The sequence below is a fragment of the Chlorocebus sabaeus genome, chromosome 21, assembly GCF_047675955.1.
Source record: "Chlorocebus sabaeus isolate Y175 chromosome 21, mChlSab1.0.hap1, whole genome shotgun sequence".
Lineage (NCBI taxonomy): Eukaryota > Metazoa > Chordata > Mammalia > Primates > Cercopithecidae > Chlorocebus > Chlorocebus sabaeus.
In genome coordinates, this window is record NC_132924.1 from 23,098,751 (window position 1) to 23,117,787 (window position 19,037).

At 41.0% G+C, this 19,037-nt stretch overlaps 1 pseudogene; it reads right to left on the reverse strand.

Annotated features, from left to right (window-relative positions):
- Positions 1-1,713: 1,713 nt before the first annotated feature.
- LOC103226198 (keratin, type II cytoskeletal 8 pseudogene) lies at positions 1,714-3,169 on the reverse strand (annotated as a pseudogene).
- Positions 3,170-19,037: the final 15,868 nt, after the last annotated feature.

Consider the following 19,037-nt stretch of genomic DNA (forward strand, 5'->3'; position numbering starts at 1 on the left):
AGAAGAAGACATTATACTGTAGATAGAACCTTAGTCTATATAGACTTTGGGCAAAAGTCTCTTCCTTGGAGATAGGCTTTAAATGTTGCAATGCCTGCTCTCCTGAATATGAAGGACCTTATGAGGACCATGAAAATGTTTTAAGGTTCTACAGGCAGATTTATCTTTTGTTTTTGTACATTCCCTGTAATTTAGAAAGACGTTCTAATAGGGCTGGTGCAGTGGCTCACACCTGAAATCCCAACACTTTGGGAGGCTGATATGGGATGATCTCTTGAAGCCAGGAGTTGAAGACCAGCCTGGGCAACATAGCAAGATTCCATCCCTACAAAAAAAAATTAATACATTAGCCCCATGTAGTGACATGCACCTGTAGTCTCAGCTACTCAGTGGGGCTGAAGTGGGAGCATCACTAGAGCCCAGGAGTTACAGGCGACAGTGAGCTATGATTGTGCTACCACACTCCAGCCTGGATGACGGAGTGAGATCCTGACTCTTAAAAAAAAAAAAAAAAAAAAAAAAGAAAAAAAAAGAAAAGATGTTCTTAATAGGATTTAGAAAATAAGAGTCCTAGGGACCAGACGCATTGTCTCATGCCTGTAATCCCAGTACTTTGGGAGCCCAAGGCAGGAGGATCATGAGGTCAGGAGATTAAGATCATCCTGGCCAACATGGTGAAACCCTGTCTCTACTAAAATACAAAAAATTAGCTGGGTGTGGTGGCACAAGCCTGTAGTCCCAGCTACTCGGGAAGCTGAGGCAGGGGAATTGCTTGAACCCAGGAGGCAGAGGTTGCAGTGAGCCGAGATCGTGCCACTGCACTCCAGCCTGGCAACAGAGCAAGACTCCATCTCAAAAAAAAAAAGAAAAAAAAAAGTCCTGGCAAAGGTAACCAAGGGACATTGAAACCATCCAAGAAGGATGATGGCAAACATTTATATAGCAGTGATTATAGTCTGGGAAGTGTTCCAAGGGCTTAACATATATTAGCTATTTTGATCCTCAACACAACCTTATAAAAGAAGTACTATTTTTATTCTTATTTTGGAGATGAGGAAACAAGAGCAGAAAGGAGCTAAGTAACTTATGCAAGATGATTACTATTGTGCCATGGTTATGAACTTTCTCAACAGGAAATGAATTTAGACATGAAAAAAAGGCAGACAACTGTGTTCCATAAAATGAACAAATAAGAGTAGGAGAAAGGAAAGCTGCTGACGACACCTGAATTAAGATAGACTCTTAATGGGGTGGTTGTTGACTTAGAACTGGGGAAGGGCACAGTTCTTGCTTTGCAAATTTGGCTCCTCTGAAGGTTTTCTTACTCCTTGTGTAAGTATTTTCATCTGTCTATATATGTCCTAACATTCTGCAGATTCTTCTCAGCACACTGAAAATATGAAGAAAATCCTCATTGGCCTATAGAATGAGACTAATGGGCCCTTGTGGGACTGATTTTTTTTTTTTTTTTTTGAAAGAACTACCTGAGGTTTTATTTTGGACAAAAATTAAAAAAGCAATTGAATTTTTTTGTAGCTGGAGGCATGGGCAAGGGGTGTCCCCAGGTAGTAAACTTCCCCGTGGGTGGGCTGAGAGCTAGAGGTGAGCCTCAGATGGGTCTCCTGTTCCCTTTGCTCCCCTGCACAGCAGCCTCCCTCCTGGGCTCTGGGGCAGCCACAGGAGGGGCAGGCTGGGAGAGGCTGCCGCAACTGTTCACCTGGGCAGAACGTCAGAGGACTCGGACACCAGCTTCCCATCGCGGGTCTTGATCTTCACAACCATGGCCCTGGTGGAACTGGTGTGGCTGAAGGAGCTGAAGCCTGTGCCAGAGCCAAAGCTGGAGCCCAGGCCGTAACTGAGGCCGGGGCTTGTGAGGCCCCCATAGGCTGAGCTCAAACCACCTGCATAGCCACTGGTGGTCTTCGTATGGATAAACATGTTCTGCATCCCAGACTCCAGCTGTCTCTTCTTGTCCTCCAGCAGCTTCCTGTAGGTGGTGATCTCGATGTCCAGGGTCAGCTTGATGTTCATCAGCTCCTGGTACCCACGCAGCTACCGCACCCTGTCCTGCTTGGCCCGCTGCAGGGCGGCCTACAGCTCAGACAGCTTGGCATTGGCATCCTTAATGGCCAGCTCCCCGTGCTGCTCTGCATCTGCGATGGCAGCCTCCAGGGAAGCCCTCTGACCTTTGAGGCCCTCAGTCTCAGCCTGGAGCCAGATGATGTTCCGGTTCATTTCGGAGATCTCAGTCTTTGCATGCCGCAGGTCGTCCCAGCGCTTCCCAGCCAGCATCTGCAGCTCCTCATACTTGATCTGGTCCATGCTCTCAGCCTCAGCCAGGCTGCGGTTGGCGATCACCTCATACTGAGCCTCGACCTCAGCGATGATACTGTCCACGTCTGGGGGCAACTGTTGTCCATGGATAGCACCACAGATGTGTCCGAGATCTGGGACTGCAGCTCCTGGATCTCCTCTTCATACAACTGCCTGAGGAAGTTGATCTCATCAGTCAGCCCTTCCAGGAGAGACTCTAGCTCTACCTTGTTCATGTAAGCTTCATCCACATCTGAGGACAAATTCATTCTCCATCTCTGTACGCTTATTGATTTCATCCTCATGCTTGTTCTTGAAGTCCTCCACCAGCCCGTACATGTTGCCGAGCTCTGACTGCAGCTTCACCTTCTCCTGGCCCAGAGTCTCCAGCTGCTGCATAAGGTTGTTGAGGTAGCTCTCGAACGTGTTGTCCATGTTGCTCTGAGCCATCTTCTGCTGCTGCGGGAGGCTCCACTTGGTCTCCAGCCTCTTGTTCTGCTACTCCAGGGACCATACCTTGTCAATGAAGGAAGAAAATTTGTTGTTGAGCGTCTTGATCTGCTCCTTTTCCTGGGTGCGCATGGCCTGGATGTTGAAGTCCACCTCCAGGTTGAGGGGGCTCAGCAGACTCTGGTTGACCATGACGGCAGTGATGCTTCCCATGCCGCTGGCCCCACCATAGCCTCTGCCCAGGCCACCCTGGAAGCTGCTGCTGCCCACTCCAGAGAAGCTGAAGGAACTGATGCTGGCATCGAGCCCACTTGTGTGGGAGCAGCTGCTGAAGGCCTGGGGACCAGAGGTGGACACCTTGTAGGACTTCTGGGTCACCCTGATGGACATGGTGGAGGCAGGAGTGGAGGCAGAGAGACTGAACAAGGTAGGGATTCCAGAAGGAGCGGAGAAGCTGCTTCTTGGTCTGAAATTTTTTTCTTTTCAAACACTGAGGTGGGGTGGAATCTGAGAGCATGAAAAGATTTCGATCACAGGTGGGATCCAGCTACATGAGGATCTTTGCCATTTTACTTGGAATCAAGGACCATTTGGATCATCCACTAGGTGTGTCTCACAAAGCACAATACTGGGAAAGACCATTCTCCTCTTTGCAGAGAGAGAACATACAAGAAAAAATAAGGGCATCCTTCATTTAGCTTGATTCACTTCTCCAGTGACACAGATATCCAAAATTGAAGCAATTTGACAAGAGCCAAAGTTCTGAATGTTAGTGACAATGGGAATATACTCAGAAGGCGCACTTAGTGTCAGAAAAGTTGGGAGACAAATGTTCAAGATCCTGAAAGCAGTAAATGACAACTGTAAGGCTCTATGGCAGCCCAGGAAACAGCAGCCCAGAGGCCCACATAAGAACCCCACATGAGAACACTGGAGGACAGTGGCAGGAACAACGTGTCGGTGAGGGGTCCTTCTGGAGGCCTGCAGTGTCAGAGCCACCCCACTCCCCGAGCCTCTTGTGATTCTAGGTCAGGGATCACTGGAAGCAGTTCACTAGGACAATGCTTGGGCTGCTGATTCACTCCCCAGGGAGAGTTGGATGTGTGAGCAACTGTAGCACACAGGTCTTGCAGCACACACTGGAGACAGCGGGGGAGGAGTGGAAGGTGGTGACCATATGAAAAGAAGATATTTGAGTGAATTCTGAAGATTAGGAGCTGATGCAAGAAAGTCAGACATGATCAAAGAAACAATGAAAGATGAGAATGGATAAAAGTGTCTTCTAAGAGGCAAGAGAGTGGGATAAGATCAAGTTACCATTAGGGGCAACACGTGGAGATGCAAAAGGTGCTCTGAGATGTCCTCCTATTGCAAGGTTGACTTAGATGAAAAAGATCTGGCAAGCCTACCCTTCATGGCTCCAGATAAGGGTGTATGGAGGTCAGTTCCATATGAGGACATAAAATAAACCATGCATAAACAGAAATATATACTACATTCCTGAATGAGAAAATTTAATATTATGAAAGTATGAATTTTCCTGTTAATATAAAAATTGAATGCAATCCAAATGAGGACATTGATATGTGTGCTTACATTGTATTAAATGAACTTTAAGTTGACATGGAAGAATAAATGTTCAAGAATAGTCAAGAAAATGTGAAAGAAAGGACCTTAGAAAATGTTAAAACAGAAGTGAAGTCTTTGTAATAAAAGCAGCGTAATAATTATCATAGAAACAGGCAAAAAGATAAGTGGAACTATGTAGAATACAGTACCCCAAAATAGATTCTGCAGCCTGTGAGAATTTAATATATAAAAAATATGTTTTAATTGATCACAGAACAGTGGTTTATTTAATAAGTAATATAGGCAAAATCAGCTAAGCATTGGGAAAGAATAATTTTGGTTCCTGCCTCTCATCTTATACACAAATAAATTTCAGATGGATCAAAATCTTAAAGGTAAAGAATAAAAGAATGGGCCGGGCGCGGTGGCTCACGCCTGTAATCCCAGCACTTTGGGAGGCCGAGGCGGGCGGATCACAAGGTCAGGAGATTGAGACCACAGTGAAACCCCGTCTCTACTAAAAATACAAAAAACTAGCCGGGCGAGGTTGCGGGCGCCTGTAGTCCCAGTTACTCAGGAGGCTGAGGCAGGAAAATGGCGTGAACCCGGGAGGCGGAGTTTGCAGTGAGCCGAGATCGCGCCACTGCACTCCAACCTGGGGGACAGAGCAAGACTCCATCTCAAAAAAAAAAAAAAAAAAAAAAAAGAAGAATAAAAGGATGAAACCTTAGAAGATAATGTAGGAGACAATAGGAGATTGATGAAGCAGGAAGCCTATAAGCTATTATAAAAATTAGTCAGATTTGATTTTTATAAATATTAAGACATTTTAAAAGGTGAACTGTAAGACATACAAAAGTAAAGTACAAATAATGGATTGGGGAAAATGTATAATGGAGCTAACAGCTGAAGGGTATATTAAGTACAAAGAACTATATTAATTATAACTGAAAAAAGATGATTACTAGAAAAATGGGTAGAGATATAAGCAGGCAAGTCACAGAACAGCAAATCCAAATGTCCTAGCAGAACAACAACAACAACAGGTCTTTCAGCTTCCTAGCAGTCAGGGAGAAAACACATTAAACTAACAATGAGTTGCCACTGTGCACCAATGATATCAACAAAAATTACAAAGGACTTTCACCTACTGCTGGTAAGACTGTCAGGAAAACGGGATCCTCATTCACTGTTGTTGAATATGTGAATTGTTCAGCTTTTTGTGAAGGCAATCTGGCAAAATGTTTTTTTAAAAAAGCCTCTTAACACCTAGATATAAAATTACCAATACAAAAAGAAGTATGCACTCAGATGTTTCTTTCAGCATAATTGTGGTACCCCAAAATCCTGGAAACAAGGTAAATACACATTAGCAGGGGAATGGTTAAATAAATTGAGGTATATTGGACCAAGGAATATCATGCAGGTACTAGAGCATCAGCTAGAGCTACACTAATTGACTTGGAGGAATTTTATGAAACTGTTAAACTAGAAATGCAAGATGCAGAGGAGTACATACATATAAGATAATCTCATTTTTGTGAAATTTATGACCAAAAAAAGCCCCTTGATTTTACATATATGTGTGTATATATGTTGTATAGCTGTAGGTTTTACTCTTATAAAAATATGTGTGTGTTCATAAATATACACACAAAAATATTATGAAAGGATGATCACCATAAGGTCAATGGTGGTTACTGCAGGACACGAGTTTTCTGTGTCTCTAGTGTCTTTTGAATCTGAAAACAGGCCACGGAGCAGAGTGAACTCTGGAACCAGACGAGTTGGAATTGAAGGCCAGCTCAGCTGCCTTTTAACTATGACATTTGCTTAATCTCTTCGTGTCTCAGTTTCCCCACTAGTAAAACAAATTTATAAGACCTAACTCACAGGCTTGTTATGAATATTTAATTAAATGAGTCAATATTTAAAGTACCTAGATGAGGGCCTAGCACACAGTAAGCACTGTATAAGTCTTTGCTAATTAAATGTTCACACATTGCTTAATTTTGCTGTAACCGGAGGGTATTATTTATATAATCCGAAAAAACAAAAAATGCCAGACATGATGGTTCATGCCTGCAATCCCAGCACTTTGGGAAACCCAGGCAGGTGGATCACCTGAGGTCAGGAGTTCAAGACCAGCCTGGTCAACATAGCGAAACCCTGTCTCTATTAAAAATACAAAAATTAGCCAGGTGTGGTGGCGCACCTATAATCCCAGCTACTCAGGAGGCTGAGGCAAGAGAATCACTTGAACCTGGGTGGGCAGAGGTTGCAGTGAGCCGAGATCACACCACTTCACTCCAGCCTGGGTGAAAGAGTGAAACTCCATCTCAAAAAAAAAAAAAAAAAAAAAAAAAAAAAAAAAAAAAAAAAAAAAAAAAAGAAAAGAAAAAATGTAAATGACTTTAAAGGGAACAGACTTGGGTATTGTTTTAGTAGAATTTTCTGATTTGAAAAAGCATACAATTAAAAAAAAAAAAAAAAACTTTTCCCCTTCGCTTTCTATGAAGTAAGAGTGAAAAACCCAAAACTTTTATTTCTGGGAGGAAAATAAGAAAGGATAGAAGAGAGGGAGGAAGGGAGGCCAGCTGGGAAGGTGGAAAGGAAAAAAAGAGAAAGCTGCATGTGGGCCCCTATGGAAAGGTCTCTAAAGAGTAATAACTGGCACATGTGTCAGGTGCAAAGCCATGTGGATAGTATGATCCTTTGTGTAAATGAAGATGAAGGTGATGTGCACTGGGTATATGCTGGCGTACATATAAAACGCCTTCTGAAAGAAAATTAAAACAGATCTCAGCAGTAGTTACTTCTGAAGACTTTGAGGGGTGAGGAAAGGAATACAAAGTTCTCACTATATTGTGCCTTTCTCTATTTGTGGACTGTTCTAATTATATACATAAATTATTTCATTTTTAATTACTTTTTAAATGTTATTTATTTATTATTATACTTTAAGTACTTGGATACATGTGCAGAATGTGCAGGTTTGTTACATAGTATACACGTGCCATGGTGGTTTGCTGCACCCATCAACCCATCATCTACATTAGGTATTTCTCCTAATGTTATCCCTCCCCTAGCCCCTCACCCCTTGACAGGCCCAGGTGTGTGATGTTCCCCTCCCTGTGCCCATGTGTTCTCATTGTTCAGCTCCCACTTATGAGAGAGAATATGTCATGCTTTGTTTTCTGTTCCCATGTTAGTTGGCTGAGAATTATGGTTTCCAACTTCATCCATGTCCCTGCAAAGGACATGAACTCATCCTTTTTTATGGCTGCATAGTATTCCCCCGTGTATGCATGCCACATATTCTTTATCCAGTCTGTCATTAATGGGCATTTGGGTTGGTTCCAAGCCTTTGCTATTGTGAACAGTGCTGCCGTAAACATATGTGTGCATGTGTCTTTATAGTAGAATGATTTATAATCCTTTGGGTATTATAAATCCAGTAGTGAGATTGCTGGGTCAAATGATATTTCTGGTTCTAGATCCTTGAAGAATCGTCACACCATCTTCCACAATGGTTGAACTAATTTACATTCCCACCAACATGTAAAAGCATTCCCATTTCTCCAATCCTCTCCAGCACCTGTTGTCTCCTGATTTTTTAATGATTGCCATTCTAAATGGCATGAGATGGTATCTCCCTGTTGTTTTGATTTGCATTTCTTAATGACCAGTTATGATGAGTTTTTTTCATATTTTTGTTGGCTGCATAAATGTCTTCTTTTGAGAAGTGTCTGTTCATATCCTTTGCCCACTTTTTGATAGTTTTTTTTTTTCCTTGTAAATTTGTTTAATTATAGATTCTGGATATTAGCCCTTTGTCAGATGGATAGATTGCAAAAAAATTTCTCCCATTCTGTAGGTTGCTTGTTCACTCTGATGGTAGTTTCTTTTGCCGTGCTGAAGCTCTTTAGTTTAATTAGATCCCATTTGTCAATTTTGGTTTTTGTTGCCATTGGTTTTGGTGTTTTAGTTATGAAGTCTTTGCCCTATGCCTATGTCCTGAATGGTATTGCCTAGGTTTTCTTTTAGGGTTTTTATGGTTTTAAGTTTTACATTTAAGTCTTTAATCCATCTTGAGTTAATTTTTGTGTAAGGTATAAGGAAGGGGTTCAGTTTCTGTTTTCTGCATATAGCTAGCCAGTTTTCCCAGCACCATTTGTTAAATAAGGAATCCTTTCTCCATTTCCTGTTTTTGTCAGGTTTGTCCAAGAGCCGATGGTTTTAGACGTATGGCATTATTTCTGAGGCCTCTGTTCTGTTCCATTGGTCTATATATCTGTTTTGGTACCAGTACCATGCTGTTTTGCTTACTGTAGTCTTGTAGTATAGTTTAAACTTAGGTAGTATGATGCCTCCAGCTTTGTCCTTTTTGCTTAGGATTGTCTTGGCTATACAGGCTCTTTTTTGGTTCCATATGAAATTTAAAGTAGTTTTTTCTAATTCTGTGAAGAAAGTCAATGGTAGTTTAATGGGGATAACATTGAATCTATAAATTACTTTGGGCAGTAAGACCATTTTCACAATATTGATTCTTCCTATCCATGAGCATGTAATGTTTTTCCATTTGTTTGTGTCCTCTCTTATTTCCTTGAGCAGTGGTTTGTAGTTCTCCTTGAGGAGGTCCTTCAAATCCCTGGTAAGTTGTACTCCTAGGTATTTTATTCTTTTTGTAGTAATTATGAATGAGACTTCATTCATGGTTTGGCTCTCTGTTTGCCTTCATCCCTCAGATGCAGGCTGGTTCAACATATGCAAATCAATAAACATAATCCATCACATAAACAGAACCAATGACAAAAACCACATGATTATCTCAGTAGATGCAGAAAAGGCCTTCCATAAAATTCAACCCCCCTTCATGCTAAAAACTCTCAATAAACTAGGTATTGATGGAACATATCTCAAAATAATAAGAGCTATTTATGACAAACCCACAGCAAATACCATACTGAATAGGCAAAAACTGGAAGCATTCCCTTTGAAACCCAGCACAAGACAAGGATGCCCTCTCTCACCACTCTTATTCAACAAGTATTGGAAGTTCTGGCCAGGGCAATCAGGCAAGAAAAAGAAGTAAAAGGTCAAAAGTATTCAAACAGGAAGAGAGGAAGTCAAATTGTCTCTGTTTGCAGATGACATGGTTGTATATTTATTATTTCATTTTTTTAAATGTCACAAAGAACTATAGATGATAAGATTATAGGCCATTTTATATTTTTATTTCTCCATATTAAATATGTCACAAATGTTCTTTCTTTTTTTTCTTTTTTTGCTTTTGTTAACAGTTTTAGGGAGATATAATTTACATACCATACAGCTTACCCATTTAAAGTGTAGAAATCAATGGTTTTTGGTATATTCTCAAAGTTGTGTAACTATGACCATTATGAATTTTAGGATATTTTCATCACCTCTGAAAGGCTCTTCAGCTATCTCCCACTTCTCCCTCCATGGCTTCCCCAGTCCTAAGCAACCACTAATCTTTGTTTCTTTAACTGTATCTATTGTGGACATTTCACATCAATGGATTCATACAATACGTGGCCTTTCATGTCTGGCTCCTTTCAATTAGCTAATGCTTTCAAGCTTCATCCATGTTGCAGCATGAATTGGTACTTAATTCCTTTTCATGTCAGAATAATATTCCATTTCATAGATATACCATATTTTATTTATCCAATAATCAGTTGATGAACATTTGGATTATTTCCACCTTTACGCTGTTATGAATAGGGCTGTTATGGACATTTCTGCCCAAGTCTTCGTGTGGTCATATGCTTTAATTTCTCTTGGGTAGAAGTGTAATTACTGGACCATATGGTAATTCTGTGTTGAACTTTTTGAGAAACTGCCAGGCTGTTTTCCAAAGTGGCTGCAGCATTTTACATTCCCACTGGCAGTATATGAGGGTTCTAATTTTTCCACATGCTTGCCAATACTTGTAATCTGACTTTTAAATCATAGCCATCTTAGTGGATGTAAAAAGTTCTTTTTCAAAAAAAAAAAAAAAAAAAGAGATGAGTTCTAGCCTTAAATGGTGAATTGAAACTTGTCTAAACATTTTCTTTTCTCCCAATATCTAACAGAGTGAGCAAAAATAGTTATAACCAGAAAAACAATGCCAATTTTAATCAAACCAGGAAAGGACTATAAGCTAATTCAATACATTTCAAAAATTAATGTCCAAAGAAAGAAACAAAAAATTATTGAGCACACCAGGCTGAGCTCTTACTTCCACCTGTGTCCCCATCCACAAAATTCATATTGATAAATCAACAAAACCATGTGAATTTTAACTAATGTTCTCCACCCAGAGAGAAGCAGCCTGAGTGAATAGCCTTATCTTTGCTTTCTTTTTACTTTTCCCCAAGATCTCACTTGTAACCCCCTGGTGCTGCCACCTGGCCCAAGCCACCATCATCACTATCATGCCACCTGCATCACTATCATGACTCCTAATTGGCTTCGCTGTTTACACCCTTGCTACCTACAGTCTATGCTCAACAAAATGATCCCTTTTAAATTAGATAACGTCACTACTCTGTTCAAGAAAAGCTTTGATTCCACTCCTGGCAGATATCCAACATAAGTGGGCACATGTGTGTGCCAAAAGACACACATGAGTGTCACTGAGAGCTTTTATTCTTAATAGCCCCAACTCTAAACAAGTCTAAATGTTCAACAGGTGAGAAAAATTATTATATATTCATACAATGTTCATATTTTATTTTATTTTATTTTACTTTATTTTATTTTTTTGAGACAGAGTTTTGCCCTGTCACCCAGACTGGAGTGCAATGGTGCGAACTCAGCTCACTGCAACCTCCACTTCCCAGGTTCAAGCGATTCTCGTGCCTCAGCCTCAGGAGGTTGCTATTCATTTAATAAAAAAAGAATTATTGCTCCACAAAACATTATGCATTTCACAGCCGTGATGCTGAGTGGAAGAAGCACAAAGTAATCCATACTGAATGGTCCCATTTATATTAAGTTCAAAAACAGAAGAAAGAAATCTAGTCTTTTTTTTTTTTTTTTTTTTTTTTTTGAGGCGGAGTCTCGCTCTGTCGCCCAGGCTGGAGTGCAGTGGCCGGATCTCAGCTCACTGCAAGCTCCGCCTCCTGGGTTCACGCCATTCTCCTGTCTCAGCCTCCCGAGTAGCTGGGACTACAGGCGCTCGCCACCGCGCCCAGCTAGTTTTTTGTATTTTTTAGTAGAGACGGGGTTTCACCGGGTTAGCCAGGATGGTCTCGATCTCCTGACCTTGTGATCCACCCGTCTCGGCCTCCCAAAGTGCTGGGATTACAGGCTTGAGCCACCGCGCCCGGCCAGAAATCTAGTCTTTGAGCATGATAGTCAGAAGAGTCATTTCCTTTGGGAGGGTATTGACCAGGAGGAAACAATGAGGAGACTCCCGGGGTGCTGCTGACACTCAATAACTTTGTGTGGTGATTGTATATTTGTTGACATCAGTAATATCCATTGAGCTGTATACACTTAAGATCCGTGGACTTTACTGTTTGAATGTTATACCTCAATGTAAAACGTAAGAAACAAAGAAAGAGAAACAAAGTAAGAAAGAGAGAAAGGAGGGGAGGGAAAGTGAGAGGAGGGGAGGGGAGAGGAGGGGAGATAGGAGGAGAGAAAAGGAGAGAAGAGGAAAGGGGAGAAGGGGAGGAGGAAAGGGGAGGAGGGGAGGGGAGGAAAGGGGAGGAGGGGAGGGGAGGAGAGGGGAGGGGAGCGGAGGGCAAAGGCTGGCTTCTCATCTCATTCATAGTAAAAGTCACAGTTCTCACCATGGCCTAGCAGCCTATGTGAGGTGCCCTGTTTCCCTGATTCCTCCCCGTCCTATTCTCTCTCTTGGTTGCTCCACTCAAGCCCCAGAGGCCACCGTGCTCTGCCTGGAGCACACCAGGCATCCCCTGATTGAGGGTTTTTGTGGGGATCATTCCCACTGCTTAGAATATTTTTCCTCTATTTATCTGTATGGCTTCTCCTTCAAATCTTTGGTCAAATTTCACCTTTGAGTGATACTCACACTATCTACCCAATTAAAATGGCCACTGCCAGTGTCTCCTTCCCCTGCACTTTTCATCCTTTTTATTCTCCATGATGCATCTATAGCACTCATCACCTTCAAAGGCACTTATCTAATGTTTTAGTATGTATTGTCTGTTTCCCTCACTAGAATATAACGCACAAATACAAGGATTTTGTGTGTTTTGTTCCTCGATGGATCTCAAGTACTTAGATAAGTGCCTGGTACATAGTAGACACTGAGAAAATATTTGTTGAATGAATGAATAAGTGAAAAGCAGAGGCATTTAAATGAAGACTGAATAGAGCCTCCCCTAAACTCTCTCTCACTCTCTGCTACTACTTCCAGCATTAAACAAACCAGGCAGAACATGAACTGCTCAGCCCTCAAATTGGACTTGGGGGAAAGAAAACAATCTTAGTCCTAGATACAAAGGGAAGAAAGTCAAGAAATCACTCACATTCTATCAGAGGAAAGAGAATGCCAGGAAGGTACCAGGGAAGAGTAATTAAAATGAAAAGAAACAGAACAGTAACCTGTAAACATACCAAGAAAAATAAGGTATTGTAAGAAATTTTTCATGCAAAAGACAAACAGAGCACCATATAGATAAAAATATAACTCAGAGAACAGAAGGAAATCCCTCAGAGCTTCTTTTTGCTGTAAAACAAGTTACTGAAAACATGAATTCAATAAAACAAGAGTTTGGAATCATGCTTCTGGCAATGATGGACTATTTTGTAGTAGACCAATTCTCCTGCTGAGAATGTGTAGACTAGCAGAGCAGATTAACATGCATGCATACACACACACACACACACACACACACACACATCTGAAGGCATCAGACAGCTACCAAGGCAGTGAGTACTTGAGAAGGCAGAGAGAAGAGAGATAGCTGAGACTGACATTTGGCACCATTATTTCCCCTCCAAGCTTTTTGGTTAAGAGGTGACTGCAAGGCTAGGAAGTTGAGGATAAATCTAAAGCTTAGGGAGAAAAAGGCTAAGCAGAACTTCTGTAAGTCTCATGGGGCTGGGATATAACAATCCAACTTCAGACCCGCAGAAGAGGAAGAAACCTGGTAAGAAACACCTTGAACATTCAGCTGGGATCACCAAAAGCATAGATACTCCAAATAAGGATAACTCATAAATTGCCCAGCCTTTACAAAAATAAAAATAAAAAAGGTTTGAATGAGCTCAATCTCTATTGAGATTAAGAAGATCTTTATTCCTATTTGCTCCCTAAAAATAAATCTTATTCAGAGTAAGATATCATTGTTTAGAGCTTCAATTTATCTTGACAGTTTATTGCATGCAATGTCTGATAGTCAATCAAAAATAACCTGGCATGCAAAAAAAAAAAAAAAGAAAAAAGGAAGGAAGAAAAGAAAAAGGGATAAAAGGAAGAAAAGGAGTGAGGGAGGGAGCGAAGGAAAGGAAAGAAAAGAAGAAGAAAAGGAAGAGGAAAAAGACAAGAAAATATTTGCATGGGAAATTCAAATATTAGAGTTATCAGATAAGAATGTTAAAATAATGGTTAAAGCACTCAAGAAATTAAATGACAAAATGGTGACTATCAGCACAGACTGGAAGTTCTACCCAGAGGAGAAGTCATTATTCAAAAAAGATACTTGCACACATATGTTTATAGCAGCACAATTCACAGTTGCAAAATTGTGGAACCAACCCAAATGCCCATCAATCAACAAGTGGATAAACTGTGGCTTATCTATATGATGAAATACTATTTAGCCATAAAAAGGAATGAATTAACAGCATTTGCAATGACCTGGATGAGATTAGAGACTATTATTCTAAGTGAAGTAACTCAGGGATGGAAAACTAAACATTGTATGTTCTCACTGATATGTGGGAGCTAAGCTACGAGGACGCAGAGGCATAAGAATGATACAGTGGACTTCGGGGACTTAGGGGGAAGGGTGGGAGGGAGCTGAGGTATAAAAGACTACACATACGGTGCAGTGTATACTGCTCAGGTGATGGGTGCACCAGGATCTCACAAATCTTCACTGAAGAAATTACTCACGTAACCAAATGCCACCTGTACCCCAGTAACTTATGAAAAAATAAAATTAAAAAAAAAAACAAGAATTAAATGGGATTCTAGAACCAAAAGATAGAAAAACTGAAATTAAGAATTCAAAAGGCGTTTCACTACCTGTGAAGGAGTTTCACTACCGATTAGGCTGTTGAAATTGTGAAACATCGTTGTTTCTTCCCAAACGACGATGTCAGATAAACTAAAAATTCCTCTTCTTTAATGACATTGAAGGGCTGTGGACACACTGAGGTCTAAATGATCGGCGTTGCAGAGCAGGGCAAACTCTTTCCGAGTGAGGAATGCCCAGCAGCCATTTCCATATGAGAGAGTAGTTGTCTTGTCTGGTGGCATGCATGTGCCCCTCAAAAACCCCTTGAAGGAAGACCTGTTGGTGCAGGGGTTGGGAATGCTGTCAGATGACAGATTTGGACTATTAATCCCTTCAGGGGTTGCTTTCAGCTGCAGAAAGCCAACTCGCCCAAAACCATGCTTTTCTTGAGGTGGTCCATATCCAATGACTGAGGCATTTTGGCCCAACCAAGGAAAACTGTGACTGGCCATTTGATTCTAGAACTCTTTGTGGGGTTGGGTGAGGCTACTGGGTCTGCATTGCGGGTTGACTTCCCTTTCTGCCTAAATCTGCTTTTCCCCCCTCCCTTTCATGGATGTTGGTTTCTAATAAACATTCCATCCATTAGACTCTGTCTCAGAGATTGCTGCCTGGGAAACTTCACCCATGGCAGTTAATGCCTGGAGTGTCCAAGAAAGTGAATATTCAAGTCGGATTTTGGAGCTCAATTGCCTTCTTCCCAGCTGCCAGTGAGGACCCTATATCCTTGGTGATAAGTGCCACGTAACTGTGGCACAAGATGACAGTCCAGTTGTGAAAACTTTCACTAGCGACAAATGCTGATGGGACGCACAGAAGGGAAAGTCCAAGCTGGTGAAATGCACCAGCCAACATTTGAAAGGCCCAGAGAAATAGTAACTACAAAGACAATGGTTGGGAGGCCAAGGTGGGCGGATCACCTGTGGTCAGGAGTTTGAGAACAGCCTGACCAACATGGCAAAACCCTGTCTCTACTAAAAATACCAAAAAAAATTAGCCGGGCATCGTGGTGGGCACCTGTTATCCCAGTTCCTCGGGAGGCTGAGGCAAGAGAATCTCTTGAACCCAGGAAGTGGAGGTTGCAGTGAGCTGAGATCTCACCACTGCACTCCAGCCTGGGAGGCGAGAGTGAAACTCCATCTCAAAGAAAGAAAAAAAAAAAAGACAGTAGGATTAGATACCTGTTGCTAAACTCATTTGACACTTTAGAAAAAGATAAGGAAAGACTAAAAGCAGTTAACTGGCAATTGAAAGAGCAATGTAAACATCAGAGTATTTTTTTCTTTGTAGGAAGCAAGGAGGCTCTGCAAAGTGGCCTGCAGTGAAAGTGCAGAGAAAGCTGAAGATGGGGCCCAGGAGTTAATCATCAGAGAAGCAGAGCACCTAAGGTTAAACTTCCAGCCATGCAGGTCTGCAATGGTCAGAAGAATGAGACACTCACACATAGGATGAGATACCTACGTTGAAAACCCTGAATCCCGAAAACCTTAAATACGCACATTTCCCTGAAGTTCTGAGCCTTCAGAAAGAGCCCATCCTTCCCCATCAAGAGTCCCTTCCCTTGAAGACAATCCACAGGCCTCTCCCTTGTGAGGCAGGGATGTGACTCAGGATCTGCCCCCTCCCTCCTCCCTTGTCATTAGGCCTATCGCTAGGGAGAGGTCACAGGATGTCTCAGCCTGAAAATGCAGACAATACAGAGCATGAAAATGGAGGAAAAGGCCTATACCACAAAGGATTGCCATTCCCAGGTAGCACATTCTGGCAGGAGCCAGGGGCGCAAGTGTGGGGCTGGATTCTGAGTGCTTGACAAGGGGAGCTCTGAGCATAAGACAGGATGAGGGAGAGCCTATAATTTATTTGTACTCTTCCAAAATATAGAATTTACTACCCTGCAAGGACTCCTAGAAGCACGGACAAAATGATGGCCTGCACCTCCTCACTACCCTCTGCTAAATGAGGGAAAATGCCTAAACTACTGTAGCCCCAAATGTAAAGCTAGCCCCTCCAGATTCAACAATTCTTTCCTACTTTTTCTGAGTTAGTGGTGGCTAGAGTTATTTCTTAGTCTTACTGTGCCTGCGTCATGGACTAGGGAAGTCAGACATCACCTCCAAAACACTTGAAACTAAAAAACACCTCAAATTAATTAAATCAGAACCCCACATGCCACCCAGATGACATCCTGAGGCGATCAAAGAGATGAACTCCTGGAGAACCTGGAAAGGAGAAAGAAATCTTACAGTCTTTAGTAGCCTGGTCAAACATGTGCAGAGCCCTGATGGAGGATTGGGCCTGACCTCACTCTCGAGAGAACCATTTCTGAGCTGGAACTAGCCAAAACTGTTACTCATCCCCTCCCAGCTTAACTCCTAATGAGATAGAAGAGATCATCCCTTCACTTTAGCTATTTGACAAAAAAAGCTGTGCCATTTTGGGGAAAAATGTTATTTGATTCAGTCTCCTCTCTTTTGTCCATGATACATATCTTAAAATTTAAAAAATGTAAAATATATGAAGCAGGAAAATGTTATCCATAATTTAGTTTTAAAAAAGCATTCATAGCAGCAGACCTACAGATGCAGATGACACAGATTTTGAAATTAGAGACATGAACTTTCATAATCTCTTTTCTTAGAGAGATATTTAGGAAATAATCTCTTATTTATTTGAAGCGTGTAATTCCCTCAGTTTTTTTTCCCCTATCATACTGATGAAAAATCCAAAAACTTGACAAGTTTGGCAAGATTGTGGGGAAACAGGGACTTTCATATATTGCTGGTTGAAATATAAAATGCAATTATCCCATGGAGGAGAATTTGGCAATACTGAGATAAACTATGAATGCATGTATTTGTTTTTTTTTTTTTTGACCTATGGATTTCAGGTCTAAGAATATACCCTGAAGACACATGTTTAACAATGTGAAAAAGCATATGCAAAAGTTATTCGTTGCAGTATTGTCATTGTAAAATACTATAAATTACCTAAGGTATAGAACAAAGAAGACTGTTTTTACTGGCCAAATCTGAGATAATTTAAGCATTAAGATAGATAAGAAAAATAATAGTTGGTTGAATAAACTATGGTACATGCATACTATGGGGTACTATTAACTGGTTTAAAAAATGAGAAACATCTCTGTGAACTGAAAGGGAGAAGTTTCCAGAATGTATTTTAAAGTGAAAAATAAAAGAAAACATATGCAATATGCTACCTCTTGTGAGAAAAAAGAACAGAAAACAAGAAAATGTACACGTACCTGTATAATTTTGTAAAAAGAAACAGAAGACTGATAATACAAAAATGAGTGAAACTGGTTACCAGGTAGGGAAGGAGATGAGCGGGTAGGCTTGCAGGGCTGGGGAGGAAATGTTGTTTCTCTTAGTATACCTTTCTATACAATTTTGACTTTTAATTGTATGTTCATGCTTTACATATCCAATAAAATGAAATGGTGGGGGAAAACCCCAAACTAAATGCAAACAGTAGCAAGTGAACTTAATGGCTTTCAATGAGTAAGGTAACTTCCTGAGGAAGTTAAAAATTCTTTTTATCGTGGAAAATATGCATAACATAAAACTTACCATTGTAACCATTTTAAATCTGTATCTATGAAAATATTTTTCTTTTTTAAGAGACAGGGACTCACTATGTCATCCAGGGTAGTCTCAAACTCCTGGACTCAAACAATCCTCCTGGGTAGCTGGGGCTACAGGTGTGCATCACCATGCCTGGCTTATCCATTTTAACCATTTTTAAAGTGTACAGTACAGTGGCACTAAGTACATCCACATTGTTCTGAGGCCATCACCACTATCAATCTCCGAAATACTTTTCATCTTGCAAAACTGAAACTCTACACCCATTAAACAACTCCTCATTGCTTCCAGCACCTGGCAACCACCATTCTAGTTTCTATCTCTATGAACTTGACTATTCTAGGCACCTTATATGGGTGGAATCATACTGTATCTGTCCTTTTATGAGAGGATTATTTCACTGAGCACAATATTTTCAAGGTTCATCCATATCGTAACATGTATCTGAATGTCATTTCTTTATAAAGTGGACATAAATATATTGCATGTACGTTACACATTTTGTTTATCCATTCATTGGTTTATGGACGCTAGAGTTGCTTCCACCTTTTGGTTATTGTGAATAATGCTGATACGAAAATGGGTGTACAAATATCACTTTGAGACCCTACCGTAAATTCTTCTGGATATATGCTCAGAAGTGAAACTACTGGATCATACAGTAATTCTATTTTTAATGTGTTGAGGGACTGCCATACTGTTTTCTACAGCAGTTGCACCATGTTATATTCCCACCAACAGTGAACAATCTTTCATCATATCTTCACCAACGCTTGCTATATTTCTTTTGATTTTGTTTTTTTAGTAGTAGCCATCCTAATGGATGTGAGGAGATACCTCATTGAGGTTTTGGTCTGTATTTTCCTAAAGATTA